Here is a 27,432-nt window from a genome sequence, read left to right on the forward strand (position 1 = left end):
TGCGTAGACATTTACTGATAGCAATTTGAAGGCAGTCATTAGAACCCTCAGCCTTTGAATGAGAAATTTCAAGGGACACTTCAGTATAAATCTGCTCCTCCACTATAAGAAATTGTTGCTGATTTGCTTTGGGCTATGGAAACCAATTACATGAATTTTGCACAATAACCTGTTTCTCCCAAACAGGGGTAGCACTTCTGGCCATAAACAGACATACTTTTTACTTCCAATTAACTGTGTGGGTGTGTAAACATAAGGAAAGCTGCTTTTTCAACTTGAACTTAATAACCAGAGAACAGTGAGAAGAAAGAATCATCATTTACAGTCAGAATACAAGTTAGAATACTCTGGCTATCCTTATTCCCTTCCTCTGCAAGCCAGCTGGATTTGTGAAAACAGACACAGCCTTTCCCACCACCCTGTAAATATTGCAGGCTTTATCCCTTTCCAGCTCCTAGGCTCCAAGATTTGGGAAAGGCTGTGATACATTTTCAGAGCTAAACTGGACATAACTCACAATGCTCTAGTTTTGTTTAAAACTTCAGCTGTGTTTTTCTTCTATTCCAGATACACTCCAGAGCTGCCCTGTAATCCCTGAGCCCTGCTGAATTCACACCCTGGTGATAAATACACATTAAAGGGATGCAACTGGTAATTCTGCCTGGCTGTTAAACTGCCTTGTGTCACCCTGTTTCTAATGGCTGCTATCAATGTATGTGTTTGCCTCTTCCAAGCTATGGTGAAAGTGCTTTTATCTTATTATTAGTATAAAAATAAGTCATTGCTAATGCTTAAAGCAATTGTTATCTTCTCTTTCTGCAGGCCCATTGTACTATGTTAGTATTTCTGAATTGAAGCTTTGTACATAGGAGTCGGGCCTCCTGTGTCATCTGTTTGAAAACCCTGGGAGCATTCTCTTAAATAAAAACTGTACAGGGAAGGAACAGGGTCTTTTTATTTACCTTCAGATTTCATCCTTTAGGACTTTCTTGCTGGGTGTTCTCGGGTTGCTGCTGCAATTAGGAGACTTAATTGGTTTTAAATGAAAGCTGAGACTCCTGCGCTCCCCAGGAACTGGAGTTTTCATTAAAACCACCACCCAATATCATGAGACTCGCAATTAAATTCCTGAGCTGCCAACACAGTTGCAAAATGGTTTGTAAAGCCAGGGTGGAATGCGTACGTTGTGCGAGCAGGCTTTCAGGTGGTGTAAGTTGCTGCAACTGCTTCTGCTTTAGCTGAGCTCTAGATATCTACTGAGAGGCACAGCACTGCCCAAATCAGATTTAGCCAAGTCTTTAACCAAGCTGGGACCAAGACAGATACAGCCACAGTGTGTGTAATTGGATGTTACCTGTGTGAAGCAAAGGGCATGTAATTGCTGCATGAGGACTTTGTTAATGCTTGAGTGTAAAGGCCTGGTTGGGAAAGGGGAAAAATGGACCGTGAATGCTTCAGTTGCATCTTCTGGGACCCTTGAAAAGCTTTTCTTTCCAAGAAATAGTAGCATTGGGAGGACAAAAATAGTCATATATGCTGTGTCTTCACCCTCCAAAGTCAGCTGAGTAGAAAAGGAGGCATCATATCAACTTTTTGCTTGGCTTAGTTCAGTGATCTTAGTACAATGTGGAGAAGCTGTGCCTGCCAGGTTGGGATGTGGACTGATACCTAACTGGCAGGAAAGGGGTTTTGATTTGGTCAGAGGGGAGAGGTTTTCCTTTGTTGACTGCCCTTGCATCTCACACTGAGAAGAGCATCAGAGTTTTAAAGTTAACAGCCTAGCAGCAAAGTGCTGGTATGTTGATAATGTAGATGTATTAATCTGTGATCCAGGTGGCCAATACATCTCCTAGTAGTGATGTGCTACTGAGGGGTTGATGAACCCTTGATTAAATTAAAGGCTCAATCAGAAGTTCATTCGAAACTGTGACAATCAGAAGTGCAGTGTTCTGTGGTTGTCCCCATAGCCCTGGTTGAGAAGGTGCTTTCCTTTCCAGTCTAGTGAGCTCCCATCTCCCCATGAGCAGTGATCCCTGTGGCCTTGCCACACAGTGATTTCAGAAAGGCGGGTGCTTGTCCCCAGTGCAGTTGCTATTTTCCTCCTTTTAGGTGGTGGAGAGAGATTATTTTTTTGTTTCCAAATAAAAGCAATATTTGGAATAACTTGAGTTTTCATTTATAAACCCGTTTGGTGTGATTATGTAGCAGCAGGAACTGCTGGGACACATAAAGTGATTTATCTGACAGGTCCTATCTCTAGGTCTAGCTGGCCTAACCAGGCTTTCCTGGGAAGAGCCACCACTGGAATAGCAGCCAGGGTTTTTTTTCCCCTTTCTCTTTTTTCCAGCAGCAGTGCTACTTTCCTAACTTAAAAGCAAAACCTGTTCCTTTGCTGCACATCGTGCGAGTCTGCAGACACAGTGCAGGAAGATGGGCAGAGGCCAGGAGCGCTTTCATCTTAATGGGGCTCTGCGTGTGTGTGAACATCCCGGGGGGAGCCCTCTCAGGGAAGAGCTTCAGAGCCCGAGGCAGTGTGCAGTGCCGATAAGGAGATGAAACAATAGCTGCGACACCGAGAGCCTTCACACAATTACTTGGTGAGGATGTTACAGAGTCAAGTGCTTTGTGCCTTTGCTGCAGGAGCAAATCTGCTCACTCCTGAATGCTTAACTATTTCTCTTCCTTCACCATGTCATTTAATGCACAGCTTTTAAAGGCATCCAAATTTGTGAATGCTAAGGAAAAAGCACTAGTGTTTATTGTTACTTGGTTTATGTTTCCCTGCTTCCAGGGCCACTGTGAGACCTCTAAAACACAGCATTGGAGCCCAATGTGAAGATTTAGCAATGCACAAGCTGTGCCCTGGCAGAGATGGGAAACCTGAGATGTCCTTGCTTGAGATCCAGAAGTGGAGCCAAGGAACTGTTCCCAAACTTCTATTATTGCTGCCTCATTTCCTCATTAATGCCACAGAGATTGATGTGAAGGGACTTCCACGGTGCTAATGGAATCACCCACCCAAATCTCCCCTGTGCCAATGGCAGGGAACGCTCCAGTTCTCTGCCCTTACGTTAGTGCTGGGTGAGTAATTGAGTTATTTGTTAGCTAGCACAAGTAAAAATCCTTTCTCTTTAGGTCTGCTTCTTGGTGGCCGTGCTGAGGACTTTTCAGTACCTTTTACTTAGACCTGGGTTATAATTTGAAAGGCAAATTGAAAACGCTTTGATCATTTTCCCATTCCAGTGCCAGTGATGGTCAGTGGTTTCAGCCAATCATCAGCTCTCCATTTTTTTCCCATGCATAAATTGCTGTCCTGCAACATTTCACCTACCTCTATTTAATGCACAAAATCTGTCTAAAAGAGTGTCTTTGAAATTGATGTTTCCCATTAATTCTAATAGCATTTACATGCTTGCAGTGGTGAAGTCCACTGTTCCTTTGTATGACGTGCATCACTGGTTGAAGGCAAGGAAGACATTTGCTTCAGTGCATAGGAAATGAGCTGTGCTCTTCCCAGAGTGAAAGCTGAGGGGAACCCAGCAATCTCATCTTTTGGAGTCAGGCAGACACTGTATTTCTTGAGACTGTAGCAAAGACAGGGGATGAAAAGACACTCTGAAGAGGCTGTGAGTCTCAAAACGCACAGAGGCCGTGTAGTCAGAGGCTGTATGAGAGGGATGTGGGCCATTCTGGGGGTATCCTTCTTGCAGCTTGAGCAAGGTGCCATAGGCAGGGGTGAGTGATCAGCCCTGTGCTCCTTCCCTCCCTCAAGGGTAGTCACGGGTTACCCTTGTGGTAACTTGGGCAAGTTAAGCAAGAGTGGTAGGAGCTGTGATGCTCCTGCATGCCTGTGCCTGCTCCTGCCAGGACTTCCACATCGCTTCAAATCTGGTTGTGAATTTACCGAACATCCTTAACTACAGCCTCAGTACTGACAGTTAATTTCCTTAAATCCCTTCATATTCGATACCTGTGCCAGTGCACAGGACTGCACTGGTTGAGCTCAGGGAGGATGAAGGGACCAGCTCAATCACTTTTGCTGAGCAGAGCTGATTTCTGGTCTACTGAAAATAACTGTGAAGGAGTAAATCTGAAAGGAGCCACTCTTAAACCAAGATAGGAGGATATAGCTAGGGCTGGGTAGCCCGTCATGTGCAACCATTTTTACTGACCTTGTTCAAGTGTGTGCACAGATAGCTGGGAATGATTTATTTGTTGTAATAGGCTTGATTCTGTGAAGCTGTGAGTGTTGCCAGCAGAGGTGACCAGCTTGGCTGCTTCATGCAGTAGGAAGAGCGTTTGTAGCTACGGGAAGGAGAAATACAAGTTCAGGACATTGCAAATAAAAGACTCTGGAGAGTAAAGATAGAAAACTACCATGTGTTTGGGGAGAGGAAAGTAAGCAGGAAGCAGGAGCCTAAATTAGGCTGCAGCTCCCTGGGCAAAACACTCAGGTTATAAATATTCTGGTAGCATTTAGAGCAGGGCTGATTGTTCTTTGCTGTCCTTGACACTGTCGGTGTTATTCATGCTACTATTCTGCTTTGCTGACAAAAGCACCCGGGGTATCTCAGAGGTGTGGGAGGAGGCTCTGTGTGGGCTTGGCAGCAAGACTTCGAATATGCCAGTGAATGAGGGGGTTGCTCCCTGCTCTCCACCAGAGCCTGCAGCGCTGTGGGACCTGAGCGGTGGGTTGGGGTGAACCAGGGACGCTGGTTTTAAAGAGCATCTTCTCAAAGGAGCTAAAGCTTTACGCAAGATCACTGGCTTGCCTTGACCTTTGTGATCAAGGTGGCACAAGGGCTTGAAAAGTCATCATCACTCCTCCCCAGCCCCAAAGCTGACAGGGAAGGGAAAGTGAGGCATAAGAGGAAAATAGGGGATGCGGAGGCCCAGCTGGGTGGAATTGCTGGGAACAAAGCAACAAAACACTTCTCGTTGTCAGAATAAAGCACAGCAGATTTCGGTCTTCAAAATCCCACAGCAATTGCTCTACAGGAGGAACACAGTTATTGCTCCAAGGAGTCAGCCCCTGCAGCGAGCTCCACTTTTCCCTCCCTCTTTGTCATGGCCCTTTCCTCAGGAGGACCGAGGGGCAAGTGGGAGTCAGCAGCTCGCACGCTTTGTGATAAATGAGACCAGGCACTGGTCAGTGTTTTCAAGGCTGCAGTTTCTGGGGTCACTGGAAATTGCTGCATTGCTGAATGCAGTCAATCCATTTAACGGCACAGCACTGCTTCCAGAGCATCCCAGCCTTTCTGTGGCGTACAGAAATGAAAAGTGCAATCCAACCTCTGGTTCAAATGAAAGTGCTCTCTAATCTGGAATAGCTCTACCCTGGGAGGTGCCTTAAATACGATCGCAGGGCTGCTATGGTGGGGAGTATGCTTTTTTATTTGTAAGGAAAATAACTTTATTTCTCTCGTAAAAAAGTTTAGTGCAGAAAGTTAACTTAGGTAATGTCTTCAGAAGCTGAAAATTATCAGGAACTCAGACAAAAGGAAGCAGCGATTTCTTTTTTACGCCTCTTTTAAAACCCCTGGGAATTCATTTCCTGGTATCATTGTCATAACTCCAGACCTAAGGAATTCATTTGTATTCGTGTCAGTCCCACCTATGCTTCCTTAAGTGTTGCATGCAATTCAGACTAAATGGACAGTTAAACCAAAGATGGGACTGAGCAAATCAAACTGCAGACCATAGGTAGAGTCAGGAATATAGATAGCCTTTTGCAAGAGCTCCTCTGTGCCATCAGTTGTTCTTTGCAAGGCTGCAGTGTTTTTCTTGGATCATTTATACAAAGAGGACACTTTGATTTTTGCTCCTATACATGACATATTATGAGACCAGTCTTGATGTCCCCATGGTGTCAATTTAAGTTTTGCCTCTTCTTCTGGCTGATATATTTGCCCTGTAGGAAGGATAAATGGAACTAGGACATGATCTTTAAGGTCCTTTCCAACCCAAACCATTCTATGTTTCTATGCAGCACTGACTGTAGCCATGTAAACTTAAGGGCTCTTGCTCTGACCTTAAATGTTAACGGTTACCAGAGATGGAGCATGGCAGCTCAGCCAAGCCGGATGTTTCTCAGGTACCAGTCTCCTCTGGGTGGGAGACATTTTGCAGGCTTAGATTATGATCATTGCTGTGTCATTGATTATCATCTACTTCATGACAACCTCACCTGTGTATGTTCAGTCTGCAAGTTTGGTTCTTTTAGGGCAATATGAAGGAAAATGTGTTTTGAACCCTAAAATCATGTCAGCTTGTTTGTAAAAAGGAGAATGTGAATAAGTGAATGGTGTGTAGCTTCAGCATCTGGGGTTTGCTAGAGGATTTTACCTTCAGTAGATGAACACACTGAAGGAATGGAGCAGTGCCTTCTCCTGCCATAGATTTCCTCTGCATCACATTTAATAAGTTATCTTCCATTTTTATGGGTTTTTATGTTTACTCTTCACTGTGTTAATGCTGTTGAGCAAGGGTTGGGGAAGACAAGCCCAAATGGATACCTCAGTTGTCTCTGATTCTCTCCTAATCTCCACTGCTTTTGGGGCAGATGCATCCTTTTCCTGGCACATAATTTCCAGCTCCAAGGAAACCATTATCAGTTTTACTTAGAGTACACTTTGAAATGTATCATCTATTCATTATTATCTTATTTTGAAGGAAATGGGCCATTTATGATTTTCAAATCACAAGCTTTAATGATTTCTCTCTCCATGAGAATTCATTAGGCTTTATTTCATCATCTACCTAATGCACACTATGATCTTTCCAAACAGCAACTGCAGTTGCACAACAGGAAAAACAGACTCCGTGGACATGAGCAAAAACACCCTGGATAGCAGCCTAGACTGTTCAATTCTGCAACATCAGAAATCAGATACCAATAGTTTAGGTAAATTGAAGCTGAAAGAAAGCAAAATCACTTTGCAGACCCAGGATAAATGAAAAGCCAATCTGAATATCAAATTGACCCTGCTCCAGGGGAGAATAATTTGGCATGATGCACTTGCCAGGTCTGAATGTGTTGTTTACAGGCAAACATCAATCCTGCAGATCAAAGGGAAGGGATTTGAAAGGGCCAGTCAAATCTGGCTAATCAACAAATGGTTACCATGAAATGGTGGAGTTCAAGATCCTTAGGGCAGTGAGGAAAGCGCACAGCAAACTCACTACCGCAGATTACAAGAGACTTTGGCCTCTTTAGGGTTCTGCTTGGTAGCGTACCATGGGATAAAGCCCTGGATAGAAGAGGAGCCCAGGAAAGCTGGATAATATTCAAGGATCACCTTCTCTAAGCTCAGGAGCAATGCATCCCAACAAAGAGAAAGGTGAGAATGTGAGGGTGGTGAGGCACTGAAACAGTTTGCCCAGAAGGAAATAAGGCTCTTGATCCAAACGCAACCCTAAGATCATTTTGGAGCCAATGCACCCCTAAGGGAAAGCAGCACTGTAGGCTGAAAGGTTTTTCTGGTAGGAGTGTTCCTTTACGCAGAAATTATACAGCTATTGACATCAATTTTAACACAGCAGCTAAGGACAGCCTTAATGAACACAGAGCAAGTAGGAATGAGCATATGAGAAATGAAGGAAAAAATAGAAGGGCATATCCTGGCCTCAATGAAGTTACTGGAAATTTTGTCACGAATGTACAGAAAAAATAATTACTTTTTCCCTTTCCTCTCTTTTTTTAATAGTGGCCTCGTTAAAGTGCTTCTGTAGCCAAGCAGCCTTCCTCAGATGCTTGGAGTGACTTGGTTCATTGCGGAATCCACCACCGAGAGCCAGGAGTGGTTTCATTCATGAAGTCTCACTGCCGGGCATCATTAGTGAAGTAGGAGTTCTCTTTTCTCGTAATTACCCTGTGCAGACATTCCTGGTGCTGTTCAGCTTCAGTTCATGGTGCCTTCAAGCTAAGTGCAGCTTCATGAAAAACCAGCCTAAGATGTGCAAGGTAAGAAGGTACATGTGCAGAGCACAAATGTGAGTGCTAAATGAGAAGACGGGTTGGCAGGAGCTTGTACCTGTTAGTTACCATCGGGTCTCAGGGGAGCTTTGCCACCAAATTCCATTAAAATGAGAGTTTTGACCTTTGAAAGTACCATTCAGCGTCTTGTTTTGTTAAATAAGCCAGCAAAGATTATATATTAGTCTCTGACAGGGCTACATTTGGGTGAAAACCATGCTGAATTATTTATTTTGTCATTAATGTCACATAAACCGTAGTGAGGAGAATTATATGGGCTGCAAAAGTGAGCAGCGCTGCGTCAGATTCAAACAAATGGAATTGTTATTCTTCAATACCAGTTGTGGGTTGCAGCTGCTTAATGCATCCAGGAGAGGATGAGAAGTGAGTGGTAAATCAATGGAAAGGTTCACACCTGAATGATAGCGTTTAAATAATGTAAAGGGTCCCTCAGCACACTGTGGGGTTATTTAATACGTTAGCATTTACGGCCAGTGGAAAGACATGGAGGGAAGTGTTTTGGAGGTTTTGTCCTTGTAGCTGCAAACCTCAAAGAGCTGGAGAGGAGCTTACCAGGAAAACGGGGTGAAAGCTCAAACCATGCCTGGAGAAGGGGAAAACAAAGGAATCTTCATTTGCCCAGGCTAAGTTTTGTTGGTATTGGTCTTTGGTAAGCCCAAAAGGGGTCTTGTGGTGCACAGGGCAGAGGACACAAAGGCATGGTGCTCTCTGTAATACTTGAGGCAAGGAGGTGAACCCAAGGCCAATTTGGAAGTGGATGCTCACCTCTGTCTTGTGCTGCACAAAAGGACACTTGTAAGCCATGCTGTAAGAGTTTCCAGAACTCGGGTGCTCTGCCTACCTCTTGTTAGCTGTGGACATACCAGTCAGGGCATCCTGGATGTTTACAGCTGTGTTCCTTCTTCCATAAACTGTTCCTCAGGACTGTACTGATAGGACAAGAGACAATGGGTTTAACTTTAAACAGGGAAGTTCAGGTTAGATATAAAGAAGAAGTTCTTTATTGTGAGGGTGGTGAGGCACTGGAACAGGCTGCACTGAGAAGTGGTAAATGCTCCATCCCTGCAATGTTTAAGGCCAGGATGGACAGAGCCTTGGGCAAAATGGTTGAGGGTGGTTGTCCTTGCCTATACTTTCATATTGATATTTGGCAGTGTTGAATGTACGTGACCTAAACAGCAGCCACCACCAGCTTACCCAAAAGCAATGAAATCTAAGTGCATTGGCTGCAGCCCCTGCCTCCCCTCTGCAAGTGTTTTGCCACCTCACATCAAGCTGGGAGAAACTGGGATTTGGCAGGGATGGTATTTGGTTTCTGGTTCTTTTGGTGGGACATTGGTTGTACAGAGATTTATGCAGCTGCATAAAATAGCATAAGCTATTTGGTTTTCTGTTTTTCCATCTATGAAATTCAGAAGTAGCCTGAAAATTATGTGGTGATGAGAAATACTTTAGTGACTGTATGGTGCTGAGGCGCAACTGGAATGAGGTAACAAGACTGTGATACTTTGGTTTATTAAGCTCTTTACTGCTCTAATGGTTGAAGTTTATGGCAATGGTATCAGAAATACATCTGGGCTTTTTTAAGAAGCTGAGGCATCATTTATTCTACAGTGAGAAACAACAGCCTGTAGGAAGACAAAACTTAACTTCTCATGTAACCTTAGGGAGGATGTACCTCAGCTCATGAAGGTAGAGAGAGTTGGAATATGGAAGATTTGACAGAATAACCTGTGTACTGTAATGGTAGGATGCAGCCTTTAAACAAGCATATAACCAGAAGGGACTTCTGACAGCTCTCAATAGAAAGTTTTAAATTAAAAGCATGACGGGCAAAACTGCTTTGTTTTGTTCATGATAACACCATTTGCTTTGGTGTCTTCAGCTCTGACTTTCTGATAGAACTATGAAAACTCTCTCCTGTCTTCCCAGGCTTTCTTCTATCTACCACCCACCGGTCTCCTCACTTGATTCCCTTCTCTCAGTTGGATGCTCTGAAGCTCACCCTTGTTTTTGATGGCTCCAGGGCATGGGATAGGAGGTAAACGCAGCACTAGCAGTGGGAAGTTCAGGTTAGATATAAGGAAGAATTTCTTTACTGTGAGGGTGGTGAGGCACTGGGATGGGGTGCCCAAAGAAGTGGTAAATGCCCCATCCCTGGCAGTGTTCAAAGCCAGGCTGGACAGAGCCTTGGGAAGCATGGTCTGGTGTGAGGTTTCCCTGCCCGTGGCAGGGGAGTTGGAACTGAATGATCTTAAGGTGCTTTCCAGCACAAACCATTCTGTGATTCTATGACAGCCAAGTCTCTTGACCATTTCAGCAGCCCGGGTTGGTGACAACAACCAGCAGGAGGGGCTCTCCCTAGCTACCTGGTTGGAAATCCAGTGTAGCTCCCTTTAACTATGAATTCAATGCAGCAGCTTCAAACATGTTTCCACTAGCAGCTGCCTTTCACTGGGTTTACATGACTAGGCTTTGCTGTTATTCGTTGTCCTACTCTTTTCTGTGTTGCTGTGTGTATGTGTCATGCATCATGTGTGACACATCACTAGTCGTTATTCTGATGTGTTCTTTTTCCCTCTAAATCATGGACAGAGATGCTGAGCAGCATGGAGCCAATATACAGCCGACAGGAACCTGTCAGAAATGCTCTAGTAGGTGAGGATTTCACCACTCCCCATTCTGTTTGAACAGCTGCCATTTAGTCATTTTTGTTGAGAGATGTGGCATGCTCTGTTTTGATTATGCCCAGTGAACCTACGGTCAGAGTGGTTGCACGACATCGGGTTGCTCAGTTCAGGTAAGGTGTGATGCAGGAAAACCTTCCTAAATACATTTCAGCCTAGAAGAGTAGCTCCTGAAAAAAGCAAAACCAGAATATGCTGCAGTCACGGATCTCCAGTAACTGCAGAGAAGGGATCTGGCTGCGTTACACTGGGTGAAGCTAACTTCAGGTTTTGTTCTTGCTCTAGCACTGTTACTTCTCTGAGTAATTACTCAGTATTTATACAGCGCTTTCTTTTCCTGACTGATAGAACAGCTTGTTTGCCATAGCAACCCCAGTGATGACTCTGCTTCTTAAGTACCAAACACCTTCCAGCAGATGTGTATCAGTACTTAACATGAACTTTGGTACTTCTTGGTGGTTTAAAGCAAAAAGGATCTGTCATATTAATAAGAAGCCAAAGGGAGAAAATAAGGTATGCTACAACCTCATTAACTAAGATTGCATTGTAATCATCTTCGGTAATGCTTTTTCATCCCCTGCTGATTTTGCTTTCCTTTGTCTATGCATGCACTTTAGAGTAAAAAAGTAAAAAGCAAAGATTTTCTTGAGAAATAAAAGGATACAGGTGCAGCTGTTGAAGGATATTTTTAGGCCAGTGTTTGACAAAGACGTTGTTAGCACTGCCAGAAACAACCGAAGGTGAGAGTGGATCTGTCTTTCTCTTAAGGGAAGTTCCTCTGGGGTCACAGTGATCCAGACTAAAAGGCTGCTGGATGCTTGCCGGGGCTGTCTGCAGCATTTGCAAGCAGTGACTCAGTTTCCTTCTAAAGCTGAGTGTGCTAGAGGAAGGCAAGGAATCCCTCATCTCTTGGCTGACCTCTTCTTCATCTTCCACAGAAATGTTGGTGCTGTTGCAAAAGTCACAACAGGTTGCTGCTTCTTCTTGTGTCAGTACACAGGAATGGGCTGAGAGCAACGTCTGCCTTCACCAGCAGGTCCCAAAGGTATTGTCTTGGCTGGGAGTTAGCCTCATTGTTGAACAGTATATTAGAGTGATTTACTTGCTCTGAGAAGACAGACCTTCCTCTTGCAGGTGTCTGACTCTTGTGGCTGGAGCTGCTTCAGCAGTGGGCAGCTGTGCCATTTCAGTGTGATTTCAGTGAAGGAAATGGAGAACATGGAATATTTTTCCAGCCTTGTAGTTTAATAACCAGCTTGTAAACGATAAAGGGGGAAGGGCTGCTCTGGGAATGGATAAGATGGAGGAAAGCAGGAAATCACGTATCACCACACGCAACCATCCTCAGGTCTGATCACACTCCCTTTGAGATCAGCTGAGGCTTCCCCATCATTTATGCAGATACCCCTAAATGTGCTTATCTCTTTTCCTGGCAAGCTTTTGAGCTGTTCCTAGGCTGTGTGCAGCTGCAGCACCTGGGGCAGGTCAGCAGCTGTATGGATGGATTTGCAATGTCCTTTTGAGGCAAAGCATGCCAGATCCCGATGCTCTTGGGCTTGGTAACAACCACCATGATGCTCAGAGGTCTGGATCGAGCCCTAGGAATACCAATAACCAGCTGCAACTGGAAGCAAACCCAGCTCATAAACATTGCTGCAAACCAGGCCTGATGCATTTTGCTTTATGTTCGACCAGTTGTCAGGGGTTTGACTGGACAAAGTTTTTCTTAATATTCTCAGAATCTTCTTCCTTTGGGGTTAACTAAGGGCAAAAAGGAGATGATTCCTCTAAATAAACTTTCAGATGAGAAAATAGGAGACAGGACTGTAGGATCTTTTTATAAAGAAACACATAATTACAAATAAAACCAACCAAAACCAAACCACCAAATAAATCCATTCAAAAGTATGAAAGAGAAGGCCTAAGTATCAATGCCTTTGAGGAAGGCTTGGCCTGCAAAGCTCCAAAGCAAGTCATAATCCCATAATTGGTGGATTTCTGCACCACCAGTTCTGCTTCTTGAAGCAGTAAATTCATCTTTGCATCGCTGTTTAGGGAAAACCTCAGGGTCTTTAAAGCAGAAGTAATAGCAACAGGGGATGGCAACGCAACATCATCTCCTTGGGCATCATAGGCCTTGTGCAAGGTCTTCAGGGATGCTCTGCTGCAAAAAAGAATGAAAATCCATTATTTCTGCTTCATCTGTTGTCAGCACATAAGATAACTTGGTGCAAGGCAGGGTTCAGAAGGATTTAGCTTGCCAGTGTGAGCACACTGCAGTTAACCTTGATGTACTGAAACAAAGGTCAGGGTGAGATTTAAGTGGAGATTGAGGGGAAACTAGAAGCAGGTAAGCCCTGCTTAGCAGAGAGCCTTCTTCCCTGTATGGGAGATTGGCAGTGATGCATTTCATTTTGCAGGTATTTGGAGCTGTGAGAGTGAAGGCAGAGCTCGGGATAAGGTATCAGCCTGACCTTAATCTGGAATACATGGAGACCAGTGGTCTGGGCTAGGGCTTGCTCTTGGAAGTGTATGTTGGCTTTAACAGGTAGAATAGATCTGGCCATATTTGATGTTATGAGTATTTGAGACTGCAGGCATGAGGTTAAGAATAGTTTTAGAGTTTATGTTTGGGTTCAAAGCTGGATAACACTTCTGCAGCATCTGTTTTTTCTTTTAGTAAAGAGCAAGGCAGAGCAGCATGTGAGGAAATGTTAGGAATATATATATGTATTTAGAAAAAGAGAGATATTAGAAAGAAAAGAAACAAAACCCAGGTGCAATATTTCATTTGCACAGTGAATTATCCAGATCAATTCCTGACTGAATTGAACAGCTTCATCTTCTTGTTGAAACTACTTTGAAATCCACTCTTTTTCTCCCTGCTGCTACTCGGGACCCAACTGTGTAATGACAGCTGGGCTTCATCTGCATGGTTTCTGGAGCCGAAGGGATTGTGTTCTTCGCAGCTTATTACTGGTAGGACATCTACAGAAAGTGCTTTTCCATTTGCATTCCAAAACTCAGCTTCCCCAGCTGCAATCTTCTACTCAGGAGTTGACACCTGTAAAGGAAAAACAAATTGCAGCTTTTAATTTTTCCATTGATATAGTAATTGTTTTCTCTGTGTAACGGGGATACCCGGAAGAGATGCAAAGTGCTCTTTCCTGCCTGTCTGATAGGTTCTATTTTAAAGGGAAATTGAGGGATCTCCACACTTCCATGCTCCTGCTGCAAATCTCCAGGAAAACTGAGATACTAAATAGGTGTTGGCTTGTGCTCAAGTTCCTGTGGCATTTTGTAAAGCCTGCTTTCCTTGAGAGAAAGAGATCTTTAATGCTGTTTCACCTGCTTATAACCCTCCTTCTTCTTCTCCCCACCTTTGACAATATCGACCCTGTGGAGGCAGTAGAACCCTGAAACCTTGTAAGAGTTTCTGTTTGTGTGAGTTGTGGGAAGTTCTGCTTGTCCACTGCCCCATATCTCTATCCATGGGGGCAGGCTGGGTTAAAGCTAGGGCTGGGATCAGATTCCCCTGTCTCCATAGTGTTGGTAGCAGCTATTGCTTCCCCGGGAGGACCTGCTGGAGATGGGGTTTTGAAGATGCCCCATACCTGTGTATGATGTGCTGTATATCACCTCAGGCACTCTAGTGCTGTTGTTCTTGTCTCCCTCCTTGGAGTCAAAAGAAATGGAATGGAGGCATCTTCCTGCTGAGGAAGTTGTAGCTAATACTAGACCTGCCCTGATAAATCCACTCTTCCCTGTTCCTGCAGGAACTTGGAGACCGTGGCAAGGGCCATCGTCTCCTGATGCTTTCCCATGCAGGCAAAATGCACAACCCCACTGAAAGCTGAGCTGGGGCTGCAGCACCCTTTGTTGGTCTCACATTGTGCTGGAAGGCGCTGAGCCACTGATGGGGCAGAGCAGGGCTGCTGCCTGCACCGTTGTTGCTGCCTTCCCTCCTTATGCTGCTGCAACATTTGTTTTCTTGATGGGAAGAGTAATATTTTGTGACAAAGGTAGAGCAGCAGAAATTGCTCTCCTTTCTGACTGTCCTTCAGGGAAAATCTTTCAGATCTGACTCTCCGGGGGCTGAAATCAATGCAGGCGTTAAGCAACGTGGCTTTGCTATTTGGATAAAATAGCCTAGTTTTTATTAGGTGGGGAATCGGAGGATAAAGGGATTTCTTTTTCCCAGAATTGGGCATAGAATAGCAATGTAAAAAGCTGGATCAAATAGCTAAAGCCAATATCTTCCCCTTGAGTCTTTCTTTCGGTTCCTTTGTAGCACATCAACTTAAAAGAGACTTAAACTCCAGTTTCTGAAGGTTGCTGAGTGGGAGGGTGAGAAATAAAAGACAAAGGGAGTTTCACAGCTGCAGCCTCTTAGGAAATTGTGGTAACAACCTGTCATCCTTGGAGTCCTGGCTGATAGCGCTTCTGCGTGTCCTTGTGCCTGTTGGTCTTTACCTAAATTATCTGCTATTTAATCTGATATTTAACGATGCCGTGTGACACTGGGTACAATGCAGTCCCTTTAGCGTGTTGTCCCCCTCCTGGTACTCAGGCATGCAGCATGGACAGGAGGGAAAACACACTTTTTGATTACATTTTGCTCCTGATGTGTTAATCCTCTCCGGGCTGCTGAGCTGCTTAGTCTGTTGGCTACATTTGGGCAATGCAGACAAGAAGCCAACGTGTACGCTTTCGCATGCCTGCAGACATACCTGTCCTTATTCCGTGTTCTTACAACTTGGTGTCAAAAGGACAAGACAGGTACAAAAATGCTTGTTTTAACATCTCCTATGTTAAAGAGCTATTCCTACTGGATTGGCATAGGGATACATGCTGCCATTTCCTCTAAAAAGGTGTTTTTCCTATGAAATACCTGCAATTTCCCCCCTAGATCAAAGCACAGACATACATAATTGCAGATGGGGTGAGATTCCTGCAGCCCCTTCCTCTGCAAGGTCGCACTGCTCAAACCCAGCTTTGCTGCTTGTATTCCTTATACTTCATTTTAGGGGCTAGGCCAGGCCTAAAGGCTCTGGATGGGTGACAGGGCATGTGGACAGAGCCACTTATGACACAGGGGTGACAAACCTGACCCGGTGTAGGGGACTGGCAAACACCTCACCCTGCACCCACAGAGCTGCCCCCAGGCACCAGCTCTGACTCCAGCTCTGACTCTAGCTTCAACCCCACTTCTTCCCTGGTCTGCAGTAACTTCTTTTAGCCCTTCATGCCACCTGCCTGGTTCTTAGTCTGATTTACAAGGCACAAGCTTCCAGGCTACCTGAAATATATCGCAAGAAACAGCACAGATATCCCCACAGATGTGACAACAGAAGAGTAGGAAGAGGAAAGAATTCCCTTGGATATTTTGTCAGGTATATTTGGTGGGGATTTATTTCGAAGAGCTTGTTTTAATTATGTCTTTGGTTAAAAGAGAAAACTGTTTTATTAAGGGTACTTCTTCTACTTCTTTTCTGTAGAATTAATATTCACATTAAAAAATACAGCTTCCACTTTGCATGATAATTTTGACTGCTTATTTCTCCTCCTTTTAATTTTTTATGAAGTTATACCTGGCTCCCTGTAATCCTAAATTCACCATGAAGAAGGAACCTGAATGCTACTGCAAATCTGCTTGCTGATTTCCAAGGGTACCTTATGCAATATATGACTTGAAGAACAGGCACATTTCCTTCAGGAAAAGAATAAAAGAGGGGGGAAAAGGGCAAGTTTTCTTGCTTCCCTGCTTCCAGAGAAAAGCTGGAGGCTTCAGTAAGAGAAGATTCATAATGAGAAATCTAGAGGCTTCAGTAAGAGAAGATTCATAATGAGAAAATTTCTGAGTATTGTAGTATCTAAATAACATCCTGGGGTTTGGCAGCTTGTTTCATTATATTTAGGGGGTTGTTGTCCTGTTGGGCTTTTTAACATCAGCAGCTGGTGGTACTGCATTGTACCTACTCTGGAATTACGCTCTGGTGTGGGGTATGATGCTACAACAGGAATGGGATTCCAGAGTGATGTGGGCTCTCTCCTTAGGGAAAGTTCTCCCACAGCTCATGTACAGCAGCTCACAGAAGATGGAGCTTATTGCAGCAAGGCCCTTGGCGAGCGCTGGGGACGCCCGCTCTGGTCGTGTCACCCTTTGTCCCTGGCACAGCCTCAGGATATTCCCATCACAGGTTAGATCTGGCTCCACATTCGTCAGGGAGATGATTGTGCTGTGACTTTTCCAGCAGGGCACTGCGCAAGAGGCACCAGGCAACCGCTGCCTGCATCCCAGGGTGCAATTTCTCTCCCTGGGGATATAACAGCCCTGGCTAGGAAGAGCAATTGGATGTACATTGGTTGTGACATTGTGCTTGAACCAGAACCAGGAGTCAAGAAGTGTAAAGCAGCCTCTGTCACTGCTTCCCTTAGGAGAGGATTTTGCTCTTGTTTGACTTCCCACACCTTTGCAAACCTTTTCTGCGTAGGCAGCTATTACTCTCTTGCTTCCATAATGTATCTTTATTGAGCCCTTGTACAGAAACCACAAGGTACCTCTGACACCTTAAGCAGAAGCCATGGAACTTTTTATTCCATCTGTATGATTTTATTCTTTTACTGGACAGAGAAATGCACCACAACTCTAAGCAAGTGATGGGATGATCCTTGGTGAACAGAAGATGAAGCAATGGGTAAGTAGTTCCTTTAAGAGCAAAAAACATGTTCCATTAGTCAAGCCTTGTGCTGTTTTGAAGCTCACAGGCATGGCATTGTCAGTGTTTTTGTTACCTTTTCAATTTGAGCTACTGCTTAGTCAAGTAGACAGTGTCAAATCCTGATAAAGCAAACTCCAACATCCTGAAGTCAAATGATCACGTAATGCATCATGCACAAACTGAGATGGGTTTATTCTCCTTTCCATTCGCTTAGGAAATCTTTAATACATCTGAGAATTTAACCATGTCTGTCACTGCAGTGTAGATACAAACTGAGGTAGTTACTCCGTTAATGACTGGAAAAGATGACATGGGTGTACCTTGGGTGACGTAGTTTAGTGTGAGGTGTCCCTGCCCACAGCAGAAGGGTTGGAACTGGATGATCTTAAGGTCCTTTCCAACCCTAACTACTCTATGATTCTATAAAGATGGAGACAACTTGTGATGTCTGAAGCTCTGTGCGTGCAGGACAGCCTGTGTTTCAATCTGGAGAAATTCTGCTGCAATGTTCTTCATCTTCTCCACATTTTGATGGAAAAATCAAACATCAGAAATCAATTTTGATCGTCTGTTTCACATGAGGTGATGTCTTTTGAGGTAGTGTCATTTCAGCTGTATACCATGAAGTGTAATGTTTTATCATTCTGTCTTGCTTAGGAAAATCTGTTCTTGCCGAAATTATTTCTGTGCCACATCATCTTGAAATATTTCAAAACAGAGCAACATGAAAAGCTCATCTTGAAGTATTTGGCTTCTGTATTGTAGACGTCAGAGCTCTCATCTCTATAGGATCTGAGCACCTTCCAACAGCACATTAAACACCACGACTAACATCTGCCATGTTTTGTTTGCTTTTGCATCCTCCCCTTGGGGAAAATGCATGTGCAGTGGCATGCCAAGTGCTGGTCAGGTTTCTCTATAGGGGATTAGTTTGATTTTCATTTTTCTTGTTCGGAAAGATGCATTCTCCCGAATTTCAGTGACAAAAGGTGAGATGGAAGACCTCATAGCAACCTTCCAGTATCTGAAGGGGAACTATAGGGAGGGACCCTTCATCAGGGACTGTAGTGACAAGGGGTAACAGATTAAAACTTAAACAGGGGAAGTTTAGATTGGATATAAGGAGGAAATTCTTTCCTGTTATGGGGGTGAGGTACTGGAATGGGTTGCCCAGGGAGGTTGTGAATGCTCCATCCCTGGCAGTGTTCAAGGCCAGGTTGGACAGAGCCTTGGGTGACATGGTTTAGTGTGAGGTGTCCCTGCCCATGGCAGGGGGGTTGGAACTGGATGATCCTAAGGTCCTTTCCAACCCTAACTATTCTGTGATTCTATGGAAGAAACACACAGCACCAGAGTGGCATGCAGAAATGCTTGTAGAGATCCTTACGTGTGCTTGTAGGGCTGCCCCTCAGAACAAAGCAGCATGCCCTTGCTATGGCAGAACATGAACCGAAGGATTACTCCTAGAAACTGTTGTGTGAGAGCTTTGGGCTTGGATTCATGCTCATTTGCCAAGGTTTGTGGTTGTGCAAAGGGAGACTTTTCTGGATGGGAGATGGCAAAAGTGACACTGTCTTGGGACTGCTGGCCTTTGTGCAGGAAGGGACTGACTTCAGTTTTGAGGAAGCCTGAAACTTCACCTCTCATGTGCAAGCCCTGTCCCTGTCTGCTGGCTCAGATGTCAGTAGTTAGGCATTATCTGCATTGCTAACTATTGTGATTGCTCACTGTTAAGTCACCAAATGAGATGAGAGGATCTCATTACAAAGAGCTGCACTATCTATTACTGGTGCTGCTGTTTTAAATGAAGCTCATTTTGCCTTGGAATTTAACAGCAGCAAACAGACTGGATGGAGGCACAAACAGTTTAATTGTCCTGAAAATCAACTGGATTTGCCAGAGGAATGAGGAGCTTAATAGACTCAATATTAAACAACCATGCTATTTGTCTTTGCTCTGCATGAGAGGTGGCCAGTCCTCCAACCACTTGCAAATGGGTGCATGGCTGTTCTCACCTCCACCAGCAGCATCATTGCTCGCTTGTACAGAAGTCACAGCTCAGTCACTCTAAAATGACAGTCAGACACTGGCTTTGCTGTCCTGTAAAATGGCACATAACTCTCTAATTAATCTGGGCTCATTCCTAAATCCTCTGCTGCCTTACTAAATAAGCTGGACACAAATTACAAGCATCACTTGTCCTTTTCAAACTCTCCAGCACAGCTGCCAGTGCTCACTAGTTCTGGAATAAACAGTCCAGGGGCAGACCAGCGTTTTCTGGTCAGTAGTGCAAAAAAGGCATTGTACCAGGTAAAACCGTCCCCCAGTTCCTGAAACTGGGAGTTCCCAGCTTCCTAAATTCTCTATACCATATCCAAAGCAAATATTTTCCCAGGATTGTAAGTTTTATTAACTTAATTTTATTTATTTTATTTCTCAAATATATCTCTGAATAGCTAGATATGATGGGACAGAAGACTGCATGAATACAGAGTTGAGGAGGAATATGAACATTTTTGGATGGTATGGAAAGGAGGAAGAGACTGCCAAGAGCAGGCAGTCATAGACTCATAGAATCATAGAATAGTTAGGGTTGGAAAGGACTTCAAGATCATCCAGTTCCAACCCCCTGCCACGGGCAGGGACACCTCACACTAAACCATGTCACCCATGGCTCTGTCCAACCTGGCCTTGAACACTGCCAGGGATGGAGCATTCACAACCTCCCTGGGCAACCCATTCCAGTGCCTCACCACCCTAACACGAAAGAATTTCCTCCTTATATCCAATCTAAACTTCCCCTGTTTAAGTTTTAATCTGTTACCCCTTGTCCTCAAAGACAGGGAGAAGAGGAGAGACAGGAATGAATTTAAAGGCTGTGGAGGTAAAGGCAAAATTTGGAATCAAACTTACTGTAAGATTAGCAAGAACAGATGTATTTACATTGCATGTAATGTGCAGATCAAGGATAGCTGTTGTCAGCTCCCTCTGTAGGGATCAGGAAAGGTGCCTTCTTGGTTTTCCTCTCCCACCTCAGGGGTCAGCTATGTGTTTCCAGGGTTGTTTATGATTTCCAGCTGAAGGGTACGTGATGAGGTTTACTTCCTTGGAGTGACTGCTGCTGCTTATCCTAAACCTTTTAGTGTCTATTGCAGAGCAAACTAGGCTGCATGATAAATAACAAATGGTTAAAAGCCAGCAAGGAAGGAAATTGCTAGTTAACTAATCCTAATGAGCATTGCCCCTGGATGATGTGCACACTCTGAGCTACCTTTGATGGGCACCAAATTCTCTTTCAGACTCACCTTTAGATGCTTTTTATGTGCCCTTCTCTCCAGCATTTTCATGTGCCTGTGATTTCCACTGCTGTTTGCTACCGCCGAGTCTGGTTGTTCGGGTCAGGGGACACGCTGTCACTGAGTGCTGCATGGACAGGCACAGGCTTCCAAAGGCGGGTTTCGTTGTTGTCTCTTTAAAACAGAAAGAGTATTCTTACTAGCAGAAAAAGAAGTTAAAATTGCAAACAGAAAACGGAAAGAGGAGACTCACCTGTCTTCCGATCATGATTATTCTATCAGAAGCACATCGGCATAATGAAGGGATAATTACTAACTGCGCCGAGTTCTGTTTTCACACATTTGTGACAATTAGGCATGGGAGCAGGCAGGTTGTCATTGATTTTTGGCAAAGCCCTTTAACAGGCACAAAGGAGCTTAAATGCAGGTAGGAAATGCTTCGTCTTTTGTAGCCCACCTCCACGTTTCTAGCAGGAGTAAACCCACCGATCAGCAGCAAATGCACAGTGTGGAGTTACACAAGCAATGCCCAATCGTTGTGATTCTTCATCGTAGCAAAAGAAGCAAGATGGTAAATACTGAAATACTAGAAGCCTCAAGTCCAGCAGTTACAATATCAGAAGGCTTTCTATCAACTTAGCAGCCCTCTTGCATATGCACACAGAGTATGAAGTCTTTCACCCAAATTTAACTTGGTTTTGCTTTGGTTCCTGTGCAGTGGTTCCATGAAGATCTGTTGTTCTCCATCACAAAAACCTCGAGTCCATGATCTGTTGGCAGAATAAGTTTGTCTGAAGGAATGCTCCTTCCCTGGCAGTGCTCAAGGCCAGGTTGGACAGAGCCTTGGGTGACATGGTTTAGTGTGAGGTGCCCCTGCCCATGACAGGGGGTTGGAACTGGATGATCTTAAGGTTCTTTCCACCCAAACCATTCTATGATTCTATGCTTCCATGGGATAGAAGACTCAGTATTTTCTCTGGTCTAACTCTAATAGCATATTGAAAGGCACATCCCACTGCGCAGGCTTGAAGGCCAAGGGATCTTAAGCCTATGCCTTGCACACAGTCAGAGCCTGATATTCCAGACCTGCCGTTAGCACTGGACAGCCTCAACTTGAAATGCATGTTTTTTTCCTTATATGAGTTAAAACCATTGAGACTGACTATCTTCAGTGATTCAAGCATGTACATCCCATGCTCAGCCTTATGCTTTTGCTCCAGATTTTGTTGTGCTAATTGCCATTCCAGGTGGCTATGAGTTAATTAGTTAGCTGTGTGTTTCAGGGTGCACCATAACTGTACATAAATAAATCGTTACTGAATAAAGAGTGCACAGATATAAATGCATTTGATGATGTGGCAGAAATGCTTTGGCTTGCACAGGACAACTGAAATGTATGTATTATTAGTGACCATATGTGGTTCTTTACATTAATTGGCTTCATTTGGGTTTTGAAGGTCTGGGAATAAGGAGCTTGATATGGAGTCATTGGTTTTTATTTATAATGGCCTGCTTTTCATGTCCTTAGCTTTCAGGCCAGCCTGTGCTTCATGAGGTATGATGGTGTTCCCTCAGATGCTAAAAAGGAACGTGTTTGGGTTTGGACATCTGGGAAAGGTGATTCAAAGGCAGCAAGATCTCCCATTGGTAAGGCACCACCAATAACTTCCAGCCCTGAGCAGCAATCCAGTGTCTCTCAAGTGTTTTCTTCCTCTTTGTCACCCTGCACAATGAAACACGGAGGAAGGCAGCCAGAGTGCGAGTGGCAGCATCCCCAGCTCTGTGTCACAGACTGAGATTTTTGTGTCACCACTAAGTAGGAAGCCAAGCACATGCTCTTTGCTCCCACCACCACACCTGGGCTGCTTATTCCCTCCATGGGTATGTCCAGGCCTGTATCTATCAGCTTTTCCATTCCTCCTTTATTTCTCCATGAGGCCAGTTTGCAACGGCTGCATCCTTGCCTTGCAGAGCAGTGCGGCTGTCAGGGAAAAAGTGGGATGAAAAAGGCAGAGAGGATCAGCAGGATATGCGCAGTGACTCTTACAGAAGCAGTTTGGTATGTCACACCACCCATGGACACCCACCTTGGAGCTCACTGTGGATGGGCATCCATTCCACAGCTGTAGCATCCATCCCATCCCTGCAGCTAGGTCCCTGTGAGCACAGCAGTGGTCACACTGCTGAAGAGCTAAAGAGGGCTTTCTGGTGCTAAATTCTGTCTGTCTGATGTGTTTGTTGAGTCAATGCCACACTGAGCATCCTGAAACACAGCCTGGGACTATTAGCACAGTTCATCATTTCAGTAAGTGCTTATGAGCCTTCAGAATGAGCCTGTTCTGTCACTGGAGTCATAGTTTACTTCAGCACAATGCTTTTAAATTCATGTGTGTCCCCCCCTCACAGACCTCACAGAGATTTACATGCATTTAAATGGAAAAGCTGAACACTTCCCTTTTCCTGTCCACATTATGCAGCATTGCCTTTCTCTGTACTTTATCCTATTTCAGAACTGTCATGAAAAACAAACCCAACTAAAAAAAGAAATCATTAAAGAAGTGTGCATCCTATCAGCCTGGTCTCGTCTCCTCTCACTGTACATACAGGAAGAAATCCCTTCTCCTGCTTCCCCTTCTCTTTCAGGTGTTTTCACTTCTTTCCTGGCTGTGATCCGTTATCTTTATCACTCCCCAGAGTGTTCTGGTTGCTCCAGTTGCCCAGCAAGCAAGCCCCTACTCCTTTTCTCCCCGCACATGTAGCATTCACTATTCCAGGACCATGAAGCTGCTGTTTTCTAAAGCATTTTTATATTGTTTTGTTTTTTTTTTTCCCTCAGCTACTCCAGAAATGGGAATTCTTTGTTATCAATCTATTCTGTACTGCTGGAACACCCCCTTTTCCTTGTCCACCTGAGTATATACGGATGAAGCAGTCATTGCATCTTTCTCCTCCATCACTGATTGGTTTTAACATCTCTTGCTCTTTTGTATCGTTTAAGTCAGCTTTTGAGGAAGACTCAGCCACAGGCCTTCAACATGGATTGATATTATCATCATCATCATCATCATTAAAGTGTGATTGCCAGTCTAGCTTATCTTAGCCTTCTTCATCATGAGGAAAAGTTATGCTCTGGTAAGCCTGCCCCTTTTCATGTCCCTGCCTTTCAATCATTTGGTTACGCTGAGCAGTCATTCTTCTGCAAGGAAAGCAGCGTGGGTTCCCATGGGTTTGTCACATTGGCCACAGAAAGAAGTCCTCTGTAGCAGAGACTAAACATGGAGAAAGTACATCAAGCTCTGGGGTTCACTGGTGGGCTGTTGCTGGTGGCAGGGGGATGTCAGCAGGAAGCATCGTTTGTTCTTGCTCTTGGCATGAGTTTGTGGCCCTTGTTATTGACTCTGCTGGGCAGCAGCAATACACGCATCTCAAACACACCTTACACCTCGTTCTTACTGCAGCTGAAGGTCTTTGGGGGAAGATGTGGATGTTGGCATCTCTTTGGTGGAGAGTTTGCACTGATCACAGATGGAGAGAGCAAGACACTGGAGCAGGTATGGGACTAGAGATCAAGGCTTTCATCTGTAATGCTTTGGTCTCTGACACCCCACAGAGATCCCTGGTGGCCAATGACTGCCTCTTCCAAAGAGGAATATGTCCTGGTAGCAAGACCTCCGGTTTGTGGTAAAAATAACTATTGCTTACTTCACAGGCCCACAGAAAAGCACCTGCCTGGACTGCAGGAGACCAGCAAATCACAGGCATGAAACAGACATGTCAGCTTCTGTGCAGAACACTTATCGGTGAATTTAGGCTGCCCCTTCTTCACATCTCCATGGAAAACCTTGGGATTATCTTGACTTTTATCCACACAGGGAAGGTGAAATGGTCTAAATGTTAATGATTCATGGGATGCAGGCTGCCTCTCAGTTTCAATAAATGCATTAGCCTCTTTGTGAAGAGCTGTTTTGAATTCATAGAACGTTTTTAAAGTTTCTTTCAAAGACTGTGTTTTTCCTTTCCTCTCATGTATCTCAGAAGAAACCAGCCTGCCAAACTGGGTCCAGGCAGCTCTTCTGAGATAGAGACATCCATCTCTGTGTACGGTCTGTACTTGTGAAGCAGAGCACAAAGCCCTTTTCCCCATTTAATCCATATTAATTATCTCTCTTGCAGCTCCTCTATAGTTTCCACTCGATCCAGGCACCAAAACGTGTGCGGCTGCATCTTGAACAAACCAGGGCCTTTCACTGCACACCTGGCAAGTGAACACTCCAAAAATACAGTAAATAAAAAGGTTTAGTGCTGAAGGATTGAAGCTCTCTCCACGCTTGAAAACCGAATGCCGTGGGACTGGGGACTAAGGCAGATATTTTTAGTGCCATCAATATCTCCTGGAGTTGATATCTCCCAAGACAGATGGTTGTTTCCCACAGAACGTTGTCAAATGTTTGCTCAGCCAAGATCAATTTTGTTCCAAGTCCTTTCCCACCTTCTGGTGAAAGATATTTCACTTGCCAGACAAAAAATTAAAGAAACAGCATGAAACCGTGTCACTCCAGAGGGTTCTCGTTCCTATAGCTCTCCTCTGTCCTTCAGCCATGCGACTGACATCTCTTTCAGGGCCCATGGAACAATAATAGATGCACTCAGGGCGGAAGCACGATGCCAAACACCAAAGGCTCAGGTCTCATGTCAGAGGCTGATTTCCTCCGAGACCTACAAGTCACTTTTCAGCCTGTCAAAGGCCCTTGCTGCCACACTTGGCTGAGATCTCCTAAACCCAAGGGAAACCTGAGCACCTTGAACTGATCTCTTAACAAGGTGCAAGTTGGAAGGAGGAACAGAAGTGGTGGTGAGGAGGAGGCAGAGAGGCTGAGCTGTGCCCTGCATGGAACACATGGAAGGCATTTCCAGTGATGCCCTATTTGTAACAAACTACACCTAAGAAAAATAAATGTCCCATTTCTTTCCCTTGCTGGTTGCTATTTTCAGCAGAGCCTGACTTGTCAGTGTAACTCTTGAGAGAGTTGATACTTTCCAAAGTACAAGCTCCCTTATAATGCCTGATTGTTAAAAGTGAGAGATAACAGCAGCCAGTGCCAGTAGCAGCTTCTGAAATCTAATGATGATTCATTCCTGTTACACTTTTGCTTGTTGTGGCTATTTAGGCTGAAAATTGTTAATCCGTGCTTGTTTTCTGGCCTGGGTCAGTAGGGTATTTCTCTCATACATAAAAATAATTCTGATTTAGCTTTGTAATTCCAAATCCTTTTGAAAATGCTACAAAATCAAATTCTTCTGCGCATTGAAAGGCAAATTGGATCATCCAGAATGCTCTTTCCGTGGTGATCCATAATGGTTTTTGTTACAGTTGCAGAGGCAGGTAAGGCTCTCATTAGAAGGGAAATCAATGCTATGATGCCCAAAAATATTTTTCATCATTAATGTAGTTATGACAGTGATCTATTCACACCAGCCTGACTTCTTATGCAACCCTGTATCCTCAGGCTGCTTTTGTGAGAGAGGATTTTGGGTGGAAGAAACCTGCTAGTCTTGGTATTGTACCTCTTGCTTGAGATTTGCATGGGATTCATTACTATTTCAGTCCTACATTTCCTTAAGGATTACAGATTCCCGATCCTTAACTCATGTAAGAGGCATTTTCAGTCTCCTCTTGCCAAACAAGCGTCTTTGCCATTTTCAGAATACTATGTATATACAAACATGTATTGCATACATATATACCCAATTTATTACTAAACAGTTGACCTGCAGAAATCACTTTCTGTTACCTGGCAAAGTCACGTGCAAGCCTCTGTGCAAAGCCCCTTCATATTGGGAACCTAATTGCCCATATGGATTTTTCTTAGGGCAACCTATCAATGGAAGCAAGGTCTGCGGCATCATATTGGCTTCTGGAAGAGACTAGACATGATGATAATCAATCACTTGGTCTGCAAGTGGGTTTGCATAACCACCTCTTTCCTTTGTACAAGATATACTTGTACAAAGGAAAATAAAGGAATGCAGCAACTCTATATGCAAAAAACAGAGTGAGAAAACCACTCACATACTCAAACCAGGGGGGTGATGGTGTTAATATTAAGCCTTATTTTGTCTCTCTATTCCTACTCAGTGGCTGGCTTTCCTCTTGCTCTTTTGGGGAGCTTTCTGGGCTGCTTTAAGCTGTGAGGAGAAAATGCTCTTGCTTTCTGCTTAAGCATATTTATGTGCAAAAGCCAAACTCCTGCTCTTACATCTTGGCTCTGGAGTTCATCTCTCAGTTGCATTAATTCATGGAACAGAGGCAGAACATCATCATCGTTAAGATCCAAATTAAGCTGCCTGTCCTATGAAAGATCCCCCTGCCTGAAGCAAAACAGAACTATTAATGCATTTTTAATAAACATTGCTGTTGAAGGTACATGGAAGATGTGTTGTAAATATTAAAGAGGAAATATCATGTTTCTTTTTTTTTTTCTTACTCCATAAAACATAGCACAAAAATCTCCAGGTCAGATCCCTCTGATGAAAATTAAGCCAGTCCCTTTGATTTCAAGAGTTTTGCCCATTTCCTTTACTAAAGCACTACAGTTTTTGCAAGAGCTCTGAACCATCCCTGTTAGGATGTTCACAAATGTGTCAAGCTCAATTACAGACCTGTGCAATAGTCAAGTTATAAACCCACTTGAACGGGAACAGAGCAATTACAGAGAACATTAATGAATATT

At 44.2% G+C, this 27,432-nt stretch overlaps 1 long non-coding RNA gene across 3 annotated transcripts; it reads left to right on the forward strand.

Annotated features, from left to right (window-relative positions):
• The first annotated feature begins 2,351 nt into the window (after positions 1-2,351).
• LOC134159673 (uncharacterized) lies at positions 2,352-25,674 on the forward strand. 3 transcript variants are annotated; one of them, XR_009963246.1, is made up of 4 exons: positions 2,352-2,597; positions 2,792-3,081; positions 17,316-17,381; positions 24,160-25,674. It is a non-coding gene; the product is annotated as an uncharacterized LOC134159673 (long non-coding RNA). The 3 variants fall into 3 exon arrangements; XR_009963249.1 differs by lacking the exons at positions 2,352-2,597; positions 2,792-3,081 and adding an exon at positions 11,075-11,196; XR_009963252.1 differs by lacking the exons at positions 2,352-2,597; positions 2,792-3,081 and adding an exon at positions 15,862-16,076.
• Positions 25,675-27,432: the final 1,758 nt, after the last annotated feature.

This window comes from Pezoporus occidentalis, unplaced genomic scaffold, assembly GCF_034315485.1.
Source record: "Pezoporus occidentalis ecotype Australia unplaced genomic scaffold, CSIRO_AGI_Poc_V1 ctg10, whole genome shotgun sequence".
Classification (NCBI taxonomy): domain Eukaryota; kingdom Metazoa; phylum Chordata; class Aves; order Psittaciformes; family Psittacidae; genus Pezoporus; species Pezoporus occidentalis.